General features: G+C 36.5%; 1 protein-coding gene and 1 long non-coding RNA gene across 3 annotated transcripts in view; one reads left to right on the top strand and one right to left on the bottom strand.

Annotated features, from left to right (window-relative positions):
* The first annotated feature begins 1,088 nt into the window (after positions 1-1,088).
* The window catches only part of LOC310732431 (leucine-rich repeat and fibronectin type III domain-containing protein 1-like protein), a 190,196-nt gene continuing 173,122 nt past the window's right edge, over positions 1,089-18,162 (top strand). For both annotated transcript variants that reach the window (XR_014535473.1, XM_083552979.1), the window contains exon 1: positions 1,089-1,828. The gene's annotated coding sequence lies outside the window, so the exon portion shown is untranslated. The remainder of the gene's footprint in view (positions 1,829-18,162) is intronic.
* Positions 1,200-9,727, bottom strand: LOC310732592. The gene is made up of 2 exons (XR_014535525.1): positions 3,040-9,727; positions 1,200-2,992 (listed from the first exon to the last, which is right to left on the bottom strand). It is a non-coding gene; the product is annotated as an uncharacterized lncRNA (long non-coding RNA).

Raw genomic sequence — 18,162 nt, 5'->3', positions numbered from 1 at the left:
TAGATAGATAGATAGATAGATCGATGATGTGGATGAATTAAAATATTAACTGTGTTAAATCCTTTAAAAAGGACCTATCAAAGACCCAAAATCTAGATCCTAACATTGCTGATGATGACAGAGATAGCATTTTTGTAGAAATATATTATGGATTTTAATCTGTGTAAATAAAAGTAACCACAATATCGCTACAATAAAAGCTTCTATTGTAAAAAAAAAGAACAAATATTTCCCAAAGCAAACTGTCAAAATGCTAAAATGGGTACAGAGGAATGGAAATGATGAAGTGGGAATCGATGATTGAGAATGCTGAAGTGTAAATCGAGGAATGGAAATGTTGAAATAGGAACCAAGGGACGGGAATGCTAAAATGGGAATCGAGGAATGGGAATGTTGAAATGGGAACCAAGAAATGGGAATGCTGAAATGAGACCCAGGTTCCAAGGAATCTGTTAAAAAGCTGATATTTGTTTACATGTACTTATTCGTACATACTCCCATATTCCAATGTGACTACATATGAATATGAACATGTAAATTAAATTTGACATTGCAGGTGTCACCCTCGTCCCCTCCCATGAGTGGAAAGAGACCACAATAAGACCACCTTTGACCAAACATAAATTAAAAATGTAATTTGAATTAAGCAAATTGTACATAGCCACAGCGGGGCTACAATCAGTAACTGTATCCCTACAAAATCACCCAGGTATTGACCGTGTCATCCTTCAGTTTAATCATTTATCACTGAGGGGATGGAAATAAGAATGCAGGTCACGTTTTAAATCAGGGACCCATTCAGTTCACGCACTATATTTGCACTAATTTAAATTCAAGAACACCACCTCTTTCAGTGCACATGCACACCTCTTTGTGTCCTGTTTCCTTCCATTTCTATCTATCTATCTATCTATCTATCTATCTATCTATCTATCTATCTATCTATCTATCTATCTATCTATCTATCTATCTATCTATCTATCTATCTATCTGTCTGTCTGTCTGTCTGTCTGTCGGTCTGTCTGTCTGTCTGTCTGTCTGTCTGTCTAGTGCAGCTTATCTAAATAAAACTCGCAGGAGGATCTCTCTCTCTCTCACCATCTCTCACCATCTCTCTCTCTCTCTCTCTCTCTCTCTCTCTCTCTCTCTCTCTCTCTCTCTCTCTCCCACACACACACACACACACACACACACACGCGCGCGGAACCGCGTCGGGAGGAGGAAGCGTGACCAATTCAGCTCCCAGTGGCAGGACAGTTTCTGTCTCATCACGGGGACATTTCTTCCAGGTTTCGGACCCGACCAGATTCGGAGAATTTCGGATCCTGTCGGTTGATTTTTGCGTAAAAGAATCAAATATTACTACTAATAATAATACCGACAGCAGTCTCCCTGTTGTATGCGTCCATCCATCGCATCTATCCCGTCTCCGCCCTGATCGCTTTGGCGTGCACGGATGCCTTTACAGCGGACTACATCGCTCAGGATGCGCTATAGGTTCCCAGAGGTTTGATGAATGTAGATGTGGATACTTTGCCAAGGACGTCGGAGCAGCGTTTACAGGAGCCGAGCGCGAGCGCAATGACTCGGAGTGCGTCTCTACTCCGGAAAAACACAACTCGCGTTGGGCTGCTGCTATAAGCCGCTTGTTTTATATGTCTCTATATGTTTGCGGATGTGTGCGTGTGTGTGTCCGCGTGTGTGGATGTAAGTGCTGGACTTAGCGCAAATAAAAGCAATCCGGTGTTCCTCGAAGCTCCTCTTGGCGTGTTGCACGGAGGCGAAGTTCAGCGCAAGAGCTCAGAAAACATCCGAAGCCAAAAATAAGGTAGAACAATCCTTGTAATTTTTTCTTTCTCTTGTGTAATCAGCATCCAGATTTAATGAGAGAGCGTATGGATTTTTGGCGCCGATGCATAATCTAAATTTAGAACCGGTGAAATGAATATATCACACCCCAATCTGTCATTTAATTATTGTGATTTGTTAGAATCTCAGTTCTATTTGTGGACCTTTAGTTGTGATATCTAATAATGAATATACTGGTTTACTTGTATACATATTCCTGTTTCTCTTGAGTCCTTTCTAGTCCGTACAAGTTAATAGGATTCAGCACCTTGGACAGCATCCCCCTTCCGCACAATTGAATTGCCCAACATGCTCTTTTAAGCACGATCCAGGACCTCCTAGCTTCGTATTCATGCATCCCCATGAGCATTAAATAAACACTGCTAACGTCAAGAGTGCTATTGCATTTTGCTTGGCTGTGGACATTTACAAAGCAGACATCCCTTTGGTGTTCGAATACACCGTGTACACCTTTGCTGAGCGTTGCTTGGTCTAATACACTGCTTAAAACAATTCTGCACCCACATGAAAACCTGGTTAGCAGAGATGACATTTGGAAGGTCATATCCAGTCCAAATTCGACAGACTTTACACGTGTAATGTGCTACAAACAACCACCAATTAGTTCCCCTGTCAGGTGCCTGACAGCTCTGTGACCAAGACACTTAGTACAACTGAGCTTCCCTGCCAAATATTGACTGATTGCACCTAAAGATTAAACAGCACTTTGTATTTGTTTAGTATGAGGGCAGTATGAAATATGCTTAACACTATTGATCTGGCCATGTTATTTTGTTGTATGGCTCTGGATTGTGAAAAAGATGAAAAGATGTGTGCCACACCCAGCTGATGCCATCCCTATCCATAAATGTACTCTAGATGTGACTTGGCTTATTGTCAAATGCTCGGTGTGTGATTACATGTCTCTGAAGGCGATGTCAGGCATAGGGAAGAATGTATTTTCAGGAATTCTGGTGGAGAAAATGATTTTTTGAAGAGTCCATCCTTTTTGGCACCCCAGGCAGTATTTGGCTTAATCCCACCCTTTCTGTCTTCTTCACACATGAAAGTGAGGCTGTCTTACTGCTTTGTCGCTCTCTTTTCCTCTCTCTCTCTCTCTCTCTCTCTCTCTCTCTCTCTCTCTCTCTCTCTCTCTCTCTCTCACTCACTCTCTCTCTCTTACTCTTTCACTCTCTCTTTTTCTCTCTCTTCTTCTCTCTTACACACACGCACACATACACACACACAGTATGTCATGTCCCTCAGCCTGACTTGTCCCGTCTGTCAGCACACTGGGAATTTGAAAGCGCAAGTCTATTATAGAGAATGGTGTGACCCTGAGGCACAACAGTCTTCAGAATTCTCCAGTGTTGCCTGTCTATGTCTCCACGCCAAGGCCCTTGGATTGTTAAGAATCGGTAATGTGGGTGTAGGCATCTGCATGCATTCACTTTAAGCTATAGAAAAAGGAAAGAGCGAAAAGATGGTATGTTATGTTGGATCATAAGCATAATCATACAAAGTCCTCCAGGTTCCTCTTATTGGTGAATGCATTTTGAATCTATTGAACCCAAAGGTTACCTTGAGGAATCCTTATGTAAAAATTGATACTGCAATGCTCAGTGCTCTTCAGGTTAAATCTTTTAGTCAAAATGTTTCTAGTTGACAGAGTAGAAGCTTTTGTCACTGGATTATATCTGATGGATAAGACTTGTTCTTTAAGGCAATCTGACTTAAGCCAGTAAACTGATTTTAAAAGGTTTTGATCAATGCAGCAGAGGTTATTGATATCCTACTCACCACATACGATGAAAGATACCACTGCCATTTAAATTCCAAGAAATAACATACCTAATAAACATATAATTAATTTCTCTAGACATAACCTAAATTTTAGGGTTGAGATAAGGTTCAGTCCATGTTCTGTATTGCAATAATTCAATATCGTGTAATTTACTACACGATATTGGTTGGTTCTGGTCAAATGATTGAAACTCGAAATGAAAAAAGCTCTAAGGACCCTACAAGCCAGTGTTTTCAATCACAGTTACAGGATAACCCTTTCTGCACATCATGTTTTTCGTGCTTTTTTAAAGAAAGTGTGAAAAATATGTTTGGTTCATTTCTTAAATTTAAAAGAAGCGCTTTACCGTTCCACACTGCTTCAGTCTTGATGGGTTTGCTTACAGGGAAGTGCATTTAATGTAAAACACTTTAAAATGGAATTATGCTTGTCAAGTTTGATCATTTTGTTATGTTTTGGTGGTGGGAGGGGGTGATTCTATTTGGCTAATAATTGCATCAAACAAGCGAACAAACATAAAAAAAAAAAATAAAAAAAAAAACCCACATTATTATTAACATTAACATTATTGAAATATTATTTATTTATTCATAGTTAAAAGTGAGAAATGATCTTGTCTATGTGCAATCTTGATCATGCTGCTAAAAAGAAATATTTATTCAGTGACTGATATTTGTCCATACTGAAACATTCTGAATACAGCTTGTCCTTGAAAATCAACACATCATGAACTCTTTTTTCATCATTCTAACTAGGAAGATGAATAATATTCCTTGTTTTAGCATTATATTTTGCTAGCATGTTGGCAGTATTTTTTGACATGCTCATAAATTACCATATCCTTTACAGCTAATGCTAATCTGACAAGATATAGGTGTATTCATAAATGCAAACTTCACGGATGGTCATCAAGTGCTGAAGAAGTGCTGTTCTTGGTAAACAACCAGTCTCTGTTTGTCACATATACAATGAATCACCACAAAATTCTTCTCTTTTCATGTCCCAGTTTGTTAGGATTTGGGGTCAGAGAATGGTACTGTGTCCATGATTAAGGGCTCAAAAGTGGCAGCTTAGCGGTGTTATGGTTGTGGTGGTGTTAACCACCAACCTTCCAATCAATTAGCCAAAGTGTTAAGTATTAAGCCGACATTGTCCTTATACCACTGTAAGAAATGCATTAGTGAAATTAGCGGATTTAATTAAAAAATCAGACAAATCAGCAGCTGCGATACACCATATGTCCACTTGCATATTTTGTGCTTGCATGTCTCCACTCTTTCTGCTCACCACCATTGGATATTTCTATGGCATTTACTCAGATTGGGTTACAGCAAATCAAAAGTCTTTCCCTTTATGAAGCCCCTGGCCTGATGGGTTAATCACATCTGCATTGTTTTTGCTGCCACTGAAATTGACTCAGTCACTAACCCAGTGGTTAAGTTACAAATTGCTGCACTGTAGTGTCAATATAATGACCCAACAGCCTCAATAAGCATTTCGACAACCACATCAATTAAAAAAAATCATGTAGATCACTTTACCTGTGTGAGTCTGTGTAAAAATAGAAATGTATTTATGAAACCTTACTTTAAAATAATGATTTTACTTTACTTGTCTATTTGAATGATTGCACGAATATTGCCAGTGATAATATACAAAACAGTTTTGAAGGTACTTGGGTATTACATTATTTAATGTTTCACAACACATCACACTTTAAACAAGTGAAAACAAGCCCTGTACTTTTTATCCTCCAGACCAAGTTCCTAATATCATCTTTATTTTCAACTCATTACTACTCCATCTTCTCATCCTCACATCCTGCTCAGTTCACTCTAGACTCTTTTTTCCCCTCCTTCGTTGCTATTCCTCTTATTATTTACTGCTCTCATTTCCCCGACTCTCTTTCTCTTTTTCTGATCACCCAACAAGCAGCTATGTAAACACAATTCCCAGCTTCGGCTGCCCTTCATGCTGGGCCTGGTTTTGCACATGCAGAATTGCAATGTCTAGTGGCTAATGACCGTGGGTTGAACTCACACTGCTCCTAATGGTAGAGGGTCAAAGGCAAGGCGCCATTAAGAGTGGCAGGCTCTGAAAAACTCTTTGGCTAAAAGCAGTCTAATTATCTCACACGCTGTTGTGTGAATGGGAAGCCGGATTGTTTGTTGGCAAGATATTATAAAAAAGTCCGGCTTCAAATATGAGACCCAAATGCATAGTTGCTTTGTAGGCAAATGTGCGTTTAATTTTAATATGATCCCACTGTGTTTTTTTAAGTTTTTTTTAGGAAATAGTGAAATGAAAAGATTACTTCACATGACTGGGAGGTAAATGGTCTCGCATGCTGTGTGCAAAAATCCGTTTGCAAAATGGTGGGAATGTGTATGAATACTGGTTTGGGGAAGATTGTGTACAGTATGTGGTTGTGCTGTGATGCCATTTGGCAATTATTACCTTACATTTAGAGCAGCAGCGATGCACCAAAATGTCCAGGACTCATTTATTTGTAACTTGAGAAGTTGATTTGTGTGTGACAGGCGATTACACAACCATAGGCGATACAAAGTGGGCAAGGCAAACAATTTAGAAACTGAGTTAAAACCTATGAGAATCAGAACCAAAACAATTTTGCGATTGCAGTTTTTCATAAACTGTAAATGTTGTTTGTTTTATTTCAAATGACACATAGGTGCAGCAGCTAGCTTTACTGGCTGTAAGCAAGCTTCATGGCTCCCAACAGTGATTTCAACCTGCAAGCATGGCCACAATTAAGCATGACCATGTTCCTTCACCTTACACATGCTTCAGGTGTACTTAATTACTCTCATGCAAAATATTCAGAGCCTTTAAGCTGTGGGTTTCTTATACGGAAGGTTGAGGGTTCAAGCCTTGGTATTGGCAATCTGCCACTCTTGGGGTCCTTGAGCAAGGCCCTTAACCCTCTGTGTCTGACCCCAGCATCTTAACATTGCAGAGTTATGCAAAGAAAGATTTTCACTGTGCTGTCTTGTACATGTGACATGTCTAAATCTTCTTTCTTTCATTGTTTTTTTCTGTCAGTATACGCTTAGTTCCTCTCAGTGCATCTGTTCATACCAAGCCTTGATATTGTCTTTTCCAACCTTGTTATTGACCTGTTTTTCACACATTAAAATTTTTTTAGTTTTGTTTGCTATTTGCTAAATACATGACTAGTTGACTGTTTTTTTGATAAAGTTATTGTTTTTTTGCGATCAGCTTCATTAAATTGGCAAATTTGCTTTTGCGTGTCTTGCGTTCTGCTGTACTTGACACAGTTCTGTCTGTATGTTGTTTCCTTGAGGATCTCCGGTTTCAAAACATGCTCATAGACAAGTGGATCGGCTACACTAATTGCACCTAGGTGGGAATGGATCTATACATGATCCCTATAATGGACTGCCATCCCATTTAGGATGATAAAACGGTTTAGGTTTCAATTTAAGAGGAAAATGTGTTTGTCACAGCTCCTATATAAGCCGTGCTAGCATTGGGCTTGAAGTGTTTGATTTGCCCATAAAAACGTTAGCAGCAATTTCATTGTGAGTACACAACAAAATCTAGCTAGCCATGCAGCTTAGCCTTTAATCTTGATGAATGCAATTTGCTGCATTTCTTCCAGGACTTTACTTTGTTACCTTGTTTGTCCAACTCCCAAATTTCCCTTATACATGCACTAAATATAATATGGAGTAATGACTTTAATCGCCTTTGCAGTGAAACATACGCACAACTGGGAGCTGTTTAGACTCTAAGTAGCTGCTTAGGGTGAATAAAAAATGACAATCATATATAAAATAATACATGCCTAGTACTCAATTAAGGCACTAAGGGTTAATTGCTCATGTACTCGAGAGACATAGGTAAGAAATCAACAACAAATTGTACTGTAGTTGCAGATGATGAATTATTAAGAGTCAAATTAGGAGCTGTTCAAACAAAGGTTGAAAATGTTATTTCTATTGTGATTTTATACCACACAGGCAATATTTACAATAATGAGATGAGCAAGATAAAAATCTGTAGGTTAGAAGCCAGCAATTTACTAGCAAATATCAGAGTTTTGAGAAAAATGGTGCCTTATAATATGGGTTTGGAAGAGTGTAAGATGTAAATATTGCAGTCAGAGATGATCAGATTGGGAAAAAAAACTAAAACATTTCCAGAGTGCTGTTGAGAGAATGGAAGTGTAGAAGTGAGCAGCCCATATATGGAATATCTGAGGGTTTATTAATGGACTGTGAAAGTTAAAGAGACGTCTGGGTATTTTTATACAAATCAAATAATGATTGAATGCTTTCAGAGTATTGTTGAGTTTAATTTCCAAATCTTCTGGAGTTTATTAAGAGCTGAAGATTAGAACTGAGACTAATAAAGAAGGAATTAAAAAGCAGCCTGGAACAAAATCATATATATGAAATTCAGAAAAACAAATTCTGAACTTTTCGATATTTTGCTGTGGTGCTAATATGAGAGTCAGTGATGAGAGGGTGGTCTGGAATGAATTAGCAGAGACTGATTAGGCACATGATCAAAAACATGCACATCCGTAGGTAGACGAGGGTTAATTTGCAGATGACATGCAGAAGTTATTTTAGCTGGCAGCTGATGAGCAGTGGGGTCCCAAGTTTCATGTACTGATTAAATTAACATGCCTTCGATCTTGTTGCTATTCGCATGACTCAGTTCGAGTGAAAACGAACAAAATAATATGACGTTAAAATTTTGGCAATCATATGAGGTTGTTTGATGCTGACAAAAAGGTGGATACTATTGGACTTTGTGGAATCAAGCCAATCATTTGGTAATTCGTGTGAAAGATGCAGAGAAATAAGACTGTAGTCCAGACTGTAGGTTCCTACAGCCTCTGGTGATTGAGGCTCTGGGTTACTTATCAGAAGGTCAATGGTTCAAGCCCTGGTTTTGCCAAGCTGCCACTCTTGGGGCCCTTGAGCAAGGCCCTTAACTCTCTGTGCTCCAGGGGTGTAACATGGCGGGAACATTTTCACTTTGCTGTAAAGTACATGTGTGTGAAGCTCTTCTTTTCTTTTCTTTTCTTTTCTTTTCTTTTCTTTTCTTTTCTTTTCTTTTCTCTTTAAATGAGAGTCATGTAAGGTGATTATGCAGATCAAACTGTCCCCCTTTTTTTTTGTCCCACTTTTTTTTCAGCCTGCTTTGCTGTCAGGTGTCATCAATAGGAAGTGTATTATTTACTCCATTTTCCCCCACAAATAAAATACCTTTAGAGGAGATACATTGAACACACATTGTTCAATCAAAGTACAATATAAATGATCTGATTTAAAGTATTTGATATTCAAAGGCACTTGCCATTTATCAAACTAGTCTTTATGGGAGATGGTAGCTTATTGGTTAAGACATATGACTTTGGTCTGGAGGTCATAAGTTTAAATACTAGCCACAACAAGCTGTCACTTTTGGGCCCTTGAGCAAGGCCCTCAACCTCATAGATGATTAGTTGTATGAATGAGATGAATGTAAGTCGCTCTTGGTAAGAGTATCTACCAAATGTCATTAATGTAACGGATCATTAATGTAAAGAACCATCAAAAAAAGGAAAAAAGAAATACATTCAAGATAATGGATCGCTGGATGCTTTTAAATGTTTTCAATAATTTGTCTGAATTGATGTGATATTTTATTTATATATTTATTTGTAATGTGGCCTAAATTCTTTAGAGTTAATTGGACAAAATATTGATAAATAATAGATTTTCACATCCCATTTCATATAATGACCAGCCATTGCTGTTAACACTAGTAATTACCACATGAGGTGTAATAATACCAACGATTATACCATATTAACCTTTTATTACCATACTAGAGATGTACAAAACATCTGGGACAACTTTTGATAATGCACTTTGTGAACTTTCTTCTTTTGTGGTAAAGTAAGATGTGTAAAATCATTGAATACACTGGCAATTCCTCTGGCTTGAAGTAATAAGGTTTTGTAGATATGAGAATTTTAGATATGGGAGTCAGAGGGGCAACATAATCGAGTTTTCACATTTGACTTCCCAGTAGCGACTTTATACTTCTGCAAAAAAAAAAAAAAGTTTACCTTTAACAGAAGCAATGAACCCTAAAACAAAAACAAAACCAAAAACCAAAGTCTTATTATTAAGGCTACACTGGCTATTTGTTTAAGAGAGAGATGTTTTAGCTCTTCAGGAGAGGAGACAAGTAGGTCTATGGCTCGGTGACAGACAGGTCTATTTGGAAAGACAGTGTATCCATCCCGTTGTGCCACTCTGAAGCCCATCATGGTGACATCTGGTATCTACTTAGAGGTAGTCATGCATAGCTAGATGCTGTCGTTTCGCATTTCCTTTTTTTTCCGTTTCTGGATATCACAAGGTCCAATAACTTTATGTAAATGTACAAATCCATTTTCATCAGGCCAAATGTTTACTGAATGGTCACTGCACAGAGGCTCCTTTCTATAATTAACAGAATGCCAATGCTTACTCCATTTTCTATTCAGACAATTCTGAGGGTTTAGGAATTTGTTTGATGTTTTCATGCTTTGTGTTTTTCATTGTTGCTAATTGGGATTCTGATTTTGATCTTGCTTGGTCAAAAGCATATTTATTAATAACATTATCAATGAATAGAATATCCAAACTTTTTAGTATTATTCAGTAAAATTGAGTTAGAATGACTATGTGACCATGTTTATTAACCTTTGGATATGTGAACTATTGAAACATGGGCATCAGAACTGGATGATGGAGCAATGGAGGAAAGTACCCTTATCTCGTGATCCACATTTGCTTTAACATCATATTTAACATTATTTACATTGCTTACATGGGGAAGAGATGACACCAGGATATGGGAATAAGGCAAGCCAACAGATACAGTTTGATGCCATTAGCAATGTATGGCTGGGACACGTTGGGTTCTGATATTCTGGTTTGTTACCTTGGCATGTACCATCTACCCAAACATTGCTGTGATATAACAGCAGTACAGCCAATTTGGCCAATGGTTTCAACAGGTTAACGTGCCATGCCATGATAAAAAGTGTTGACTTGGCCTCTACATTCCCCATTTCTGATCTTTTATCTGATCAAGCATCTTTAAGATGTATTCAACAAAGATATCTGATCCATACAAGACCCAATTCCCAACATACAGGACTTTGCTGATATGTGTATATATTAACTGCCTTTTATCCTGGGCATATGTTTTTTTTTGTTTGTTTGTTTCTTTATTCAACACGATTGTATAAAGCCCGGCTTTGTGAAGTATCCAGGCTATGGTTGTTCCACGTATTCCCAAAAGTATGTGCTTGCAGGTGGAGGTGAATATGTAATGCTACTTACCCATATGCTGTCTTCGGGGTGTCCTTATTTTCTGCATACATCATCATTCTGAATGTGCAACCATTCATATTTGTGATGTACAGACCCCAATTAATTTCTTCAAGACTCTTGTCATTATTATCGTAGTAATAGTCATTCTTAATTTGTATCTACATACACATTAGCAATAAAACATTATAGGGCTTGTTAAAAGTGATCAATGGTAAGGAGGATAATGTAGACTCATATAAAGCAAAGTTACAGTCATCACCCACAACTTGATGTCTCGAAGCGTTTATTTTCCTCATTATGTACAATAAATGCGCAACATGCAAAGAGTACAGAGCCTGTCAAAAGTTTGGACCTAGTCTTTAAGAGTTTTTGAGAGACACCTGCATGTTCCTTTTATTAATTTACAAAAAACAAGTAATTTACGTTGATATGAAGGTATGAAGATTTACTGTAACCAGTCAAATATATAAATGAATAGATGATAAACTTCCTTGTTTAGCGTGAGTAACAGCTTTGCACACTGTTGCAATACAGAAGGTCATTTACATTCAGCTGAAATATTTTGCAATGCCTGATTGTAAGACTTGACAAAGGTGTTCTACTCTAGTTTGATATTTATTTTCAAACTTGTGATCCAGTTTATCCCAAAACAGTTTAATTGGTATTAGGTGCAGTCACTGGGCAGGCTGTTTCCAGATACATAACTATCCAATTGACTGTTTGGTCCCTAAATAACAGTTACAGAGCTTTGAAATATGTTTTGGGTCATTGTTTTGTTGTAAGTTTGTTCTAATTACATGTAATGCATAAGGAATTACATGGTATGTAAATATGGTACCATTAATTATGGTACAAAACATAGTGGTTTAGTATCCCTTAAATAATTTAACCTACATGGATATAATACGTTTGCATGTATTCCAAACAAATGTGTCAATTGTAATATGACATAGCTTCATCTAAAAGCTACTTATTGTATAAGGGGCAATTTGCTGAAAAAGATTATTGTTAATTTATAATCTAGCAGGCACTGCAAATTTTTTAGTAGTAATGAACAACACCTCACCCTCTTAAAGTGATCACATTGTTACAGCTATACAACACGTTTTTTTCCTTTCCATTTAAGTTAATTACAAAAACTCCAATTCTAAAGAATAAGCACTGACATTGGAAAATCCTTTCATAAAGGTTAAGGAACATCCACATAAACAGAATATTCAAATTTTTTTCTTTGTTAAATATATATTTTTATTTCAATCGATTATTCTCATTATTATAAGAACTATAATGCATTCAACTTATGGGTTGCATTAATATTGCCTGTGATTGGAATCACATCCTGTAGTAACATCAGTGTTGCTCTTATGCAAAATTAACACCTTTTATCCAATAGATCTGTGAAAACAACCGTGCTGTGGTATTGATATTGATATTCACTTCCTTACTCAGTGTATCTGGTGCCTTAGAAACTCGTTGTTAAATATTTTTTTTCCTCCTGCCCTTCATCTATGACCTACACGCTGCAGGGAACCTGTGCTAGTGGAGTCCCTGCCAAAGACCACTGTCAATCCCTCTTCCACCATCACTTTGTCATTTTTTTTTCACATCCTTCTGTCATTTCTCTCGCCCACTCATGTGCCCTTTTTTTTTCTCTCCGGAGTGTTGGCAGATCCTCTCACACATGACACAAAAAAACACTTATATTACTACTTGATGAGTATACAGCATGTTCATGTTTCTGTACAGTACAATAGGTCAAGAAAAAAGAAAGAAAAAGAATGCCAGAAAGAAGAAAGGTCTACAAATGTACAATGAAGTTGTGAGTGGAAAAATTCTAAGGATGATGAACAACACAATCATTTGCATCCTTTTACATCATTGTTTGCTAGAGTGTATTCCATTTTTTTCTCAATCCATTCAACACAGAAACTGTAGTGGAAGAAAAAAATGGTACTTTCTCTTCTATTGAAGATGTTTTATCCAAGTGTATGAATGCCTGCTGTGATTTAACATTAACAATCCTTTTTATACTGTAGGTGCTTTTACATTTCCAAAACAATCCTTGAAGAATTTGTGTCTTCCAGGAGGATCATTTTGCAATTCTGTGTGATCAAGTGCCCAAGCATGAGTATTGGTTGATGAAAAATGGTGCAGAATGGTATGAAAATATGCTGTATCAAGCAATGTATACAAAGTTTTCATAGATTTTTATAGGGGATGATATTTAATACAATTAGACAGTTCCAATTCATTCATGTTAATCAGAGGGGTTGAGGTCAAAAACTTTGGCAAATGATGTGTTCAGGGGGATGTATGTGTGTAGAGGTGAGTCATGCTCGAACAGGTCTTCATTACAGTGAATGGCAGTTGTATAAAATAACAAATATTTTTTGTTCCTGTACATAAGTAGCTTTTTCGCGTATCTGTACTTTACTGAAGTATTTCTATTTGGGGAGACTTTTACTTTAACTTCGCTTTACTAAACCACATTTTCTGAAATCAGTTTTTCCTTTTCATTTATGAGTGGATAAAAACGAAACCGGTCAACCGCGCAGCAAGCCACCAATCAGGTTAGAGCACGAGCTCTTTTTGAACTTGTTTTGATTGCTGTTTGGTGGTATTTACTTCAATAGCGGAAGAAATGCCTGACTCAATCTTGCCACAGCACCCGTGGCTTATATGCGTGATTTTTAATATTTTTATTAAGTAGTTAAAATAAGCTTTTGGTCTCATGCTAATTTTATTAGATATCAATCAATGTTTGAATCATTAATATTATTCTATGAATCGATTGGTGTGCTAAGAGTAACATTCGAGTCTTTTTATTAGAGTTAATTAAGCAAAGAGTCTTGTGACAAAATTTATAATAGGAACATTAAAGCCATAATAAATCATAATATTTCGAATATTTAAGTACATTTATAGGCAAATACTTTTATACAAATGAAAGTTTAAAGGAAGCACTTTTACTTTTTTTTCTTTTACTGAAGTAATATTTTACCGAGTGTATCTCTACTTTAACTCAACTACATGGTTTGTGTACTTCGTCCACCACTGATGAATGGATATTGAAATGATACCGCATGCAAAGAAATCCTAATCAGTTATGTTCTTCTGACATGTTTCACATTTACACAAATTATATGGAAAAATGTACTGGGACACCTGACTTTTTTTAACTAGAAGACCCAAACCTACATGAAGATATGCTTTATATGGTTTGGTGTGAAAGATCTTGAGTGGTTTTCAGTAAAAACCTTTGGGATGAATTGGAATACTGACTGCATCCCAGGCATTCTCATCCTACAGTTATCATTACAATCTCCAAAATAGTATAACATCTTCCCAGAAAAGTGGAAGTTATTATAACAGCATATGTGATGTTAAAAAAGCCAAAGTTGTTTACAGTCAGGTGTCTACAAACATTTGTCATGTGACATATAATGTATAAATCTATATTCGACACTAACAAGCCCAAAGGTCTAAAGCCACAAGGCTACTCTTTCTTTCAAACCTTGCACATCACATGACTTAGTCACATGTTATTAATCACTCACACCTGTTCCTGGTCAGCCTTAATTTGAACATGTATTTAAGTCTCAACTTGCACCTCACAAATATTCAGCTGTTTGTCCTCCATGGTGGTTGTTGTTTTTTAAAATCTTTATAGCTCTATTTATTAATGTGGATTCTCCTCAAGTTAAGTTCATTCATGTATGAGTTATGTTACAGTACCTATAACATTCCGAACACCAGCTTCCCCATTTTCTTTCTTTCTTGAAGATAATATTTTAATTAAAAAATAAATACTGCTTGTAAAATACCTACAAAAAAGAACTCTCAAAGTGCAAATTCCTCTGTCCTAAAGCCTTTCCTGGCAACAGCAAAGTTAAAAGAACAGCTTTACCTTAAAGCACTTTCTTTCACTTCTTTTATAAATGTTAAATGTGCTTTTCCAGAAAACTTCACCAGAGCAGTGTCTGCATAATTTCTATTGTTCATATTTACTTGCATTATATGGCTAAAGGTTTCTGCACATCTTACCATCACATCCACATGTTTTTTTTTCTCTCTCCCTTTCAAGCCGTTTCCTCAAATGAGTACAACAATCTTTCTGTGCACAAAGTGAGCTACATAAAGTCAGGGCTCTTGAGGCTGAATCAGTAAAAAACCCAGAGCCACTGTCCAAAATCTTATTGAAAGCGTTCCCAGAGGAGTGGAAGATTCTAGAAAAAGATTCCTGCAAAGGAGGGCTGGATAATGGTCAGGTGCCCATAAACTTTTATCATTTGTATCTTTAGACATTGGTTACAGTGACAGTGAGTTCAGTATTTAAGTCTCTGGGAAAAAGTTATGACTATAGAAGCAGATATATTAGAACAATTATTTTATTTCTGACCAATCTGATGACAGAATTCCATAGTAGTCTGGTCTTATAATAATTATTATTATGTATAATTGTACATAGATAATGCATATAATGCATCCGATAATAAATGTGGTTAGATGAGTGTTTTCTGATCTGCTTGATTCTTACAGTGCCATTAATAATAATAATATCTATTTATAAGTCATTGATGTAATTACTGTTATTCTGTTGCTATCCTTTGTTTTATTATCCCTTTTTGTTTTTTATTAAATGATTTGTTTTCTTTTATATTTACTTGATTTCTTGTTTGACTTCTCTTCTTTGTTTATCTCCATTAGTTAATTGCTAATTATTAAATCACAGCAATATGGCAGGAACATGGTTTTCTGGTACAGGTTAAAATGTTAATGACGCTGTACCACCTGGTCATGTTCCAACCTGTCGTGAGGTCAAATACCCATAATGCTCTGCAGCTTCAAAATGGCCACATGGCCATATTACCCCTTTTTTTTATACATCCACCATTTTGTTGTTTTGCAGTCTGGCAAAGACAGGAAGGAATTTGATTAGCATAAAAAATAAAAAAAAGCTTTATATTAATAATGATAATATTATATATATGAGAACATTCGTTGCGTCAGTTCCATTTATTATGATTTTTTGTATTCTTTCACAAAATTATAAACAGCTTGTGATGATGCATGTAATAGGAACTTTAATTATATTACACTCTCTCACATTGTGATGACTGCCTATTTACAAGTTTTCCCATTGTGCATTAAGCTGGATTGGCTTACGCAGCCATGGTTATATGGTTGAATGCAGTGAAAGCTGGACATTTTATCAGTAATGAGTACTCTGGCCTAAGTGGATTGTTCCTTTTAATCCTAATGTCAGCATTGCGCTACAAAGTTGACTTCACAAACCGGATTGCCTCAGCATTATACTGAAATTCCTGAGGAGCTGAACAGACAACTTCAGCCTGTTAGACGTTGTAATACTTTGTAATATTTATTTCACATTACCGAAGACTGGTGTGGCTCATAGAAACATTTCACGTTTACATTTACATTTTTGGCATTTGGCAGATGCAATTTTCCAGAGTGACTTACAACTGAGCAGGGGAGGATTAAGGGCCTTGCTCAAGGGCCCAGCAGTGGCATCTTGTCGGTGGTGGGATTAGAACTTGTGACTTTCCGATCCAAAGTCCAATGCCTTAACCAGTGATCTTCCTCTCCAACTTTCACAGGCCTCTGCACATTGAACCCATTTTTCATTACCTTCCCTTTGCTCTATAAAGAGCTGTATAATGTTCTGGATGAGGTGTGGTGAAAAAGGGAATAGGGATAATAAGGAAAACTCAAAACTGCACAGAACAATGGGACTTCAGAGCAGAAGCACGTCAGCGATTGCTGATGCACAGTTTTAGAGCAGTAAAAAATTCCCAAGCAGTAAATCTGCTGATTTGCTTTACTGCAATGTGGCAGAAGAAGCTAATGGCATTCTCTATTGTCTAGCAACTGCTACATAGCAACATTAACAATGTTGGATAAAAATCTTTCCTCTGAGATTAAATTAAATTAACACCTGAAGGTATTTTTTTTATTGTGAAATAATACAGTATCAAACCAGTTCTAGCTAAATGTAAACCTACTGTTTATTCAACTATTACCATGCACAAATTCTTGCAGTGATATACTGTAACACCCTCTGTGTTGAATTAATGCTTGTTGTGAATTAGTGGGATGTCAAGGTTTTAAAAATAATCTATGATCTTATTTAGTGTTTTCTAGTATGTATTTTTCTCTTTTTTTGTATTAATTCATTGAAAAATTATATGATATTTAAACTAAAATGTGACCTGCATTGGAATTATTTAATTGCCAGCAGGTTGATCATGGTTGCCAGATATTTCTTGAAGAGTTGTGTTATGTATAGTAGGGACTTTAAGATGTAAATCTTAAACTGCAGATAGTAAAATCGAGGCTAATTATTATTACTACCATAAAAACAATTTACATTTGGCAGATGACCTTATTCACAGCAATGGGGATAAGGGGCGTTTTCAGTGGTCCACAAATGGCAGCTTGATGTGGCTGGGATTTAAACTCATGACCTTCAGATACCAAGTCCAATGTTTTCACCACTAAGCTACCACCAACCAACAAAACCCCCACAAAGATCTAAATAATCTATTTAAATATAAATACATAATAAATAAATAAATAAATAAATAAATAAATAAATAAATAAATAAATAAATAAATAAATATCTTGACTGAGTCAAGTATATTTGAGGCAAATTGTTGCATAAATTATTGCAGTCGTGATTTTAACAATATTAATTCCTGTAAAAATGGTGTCATTTGATAATATGGATTCCAGCCTCATTCTATGGCAGCTTATAAAATAGCCCTTGATCCAGAACATTCTGTTTATTGCTCTTTTTGTATTATTATTATCGTGGGCTGAAGGTGAATTATGCATGCAATTTGGACTTTTTAATTCTTTGCTCGAGACGATATTGTACAAGATCTAAGGTCACAAAATGGCAGCACCACAGCACTCCAGCCCTGTGAGTGATGAAGAATAACTGCTGTATCCACACCAGTGAATTAACTATTGATCTGGTGTGTTCATTTAACACCTAGTTTTGCATTAACAGAGGCATCAACATCTTCAGTTTTGTGGTAGCTTTTTACGATTTTTTTAGCACTTTTGAGTGCCACAGCCATATAAGAGAAACAATAAAAAAAGCTCTTTTCGCTTTATCA

Source organism: Silurus aristotelis (assembly GCF_946808225.1).
Source record: "Silurus aristotelis genome assembly, chromosome: 10".
NCBI lineage: Eukaryota > Metazoa > Chordata > Actinopteri > Siluriformes > Siluridae > Silurus > Silurus aristotelis.
This window is presented reverse-complemented; position numbering and strand designations above follow the sequence as displayed.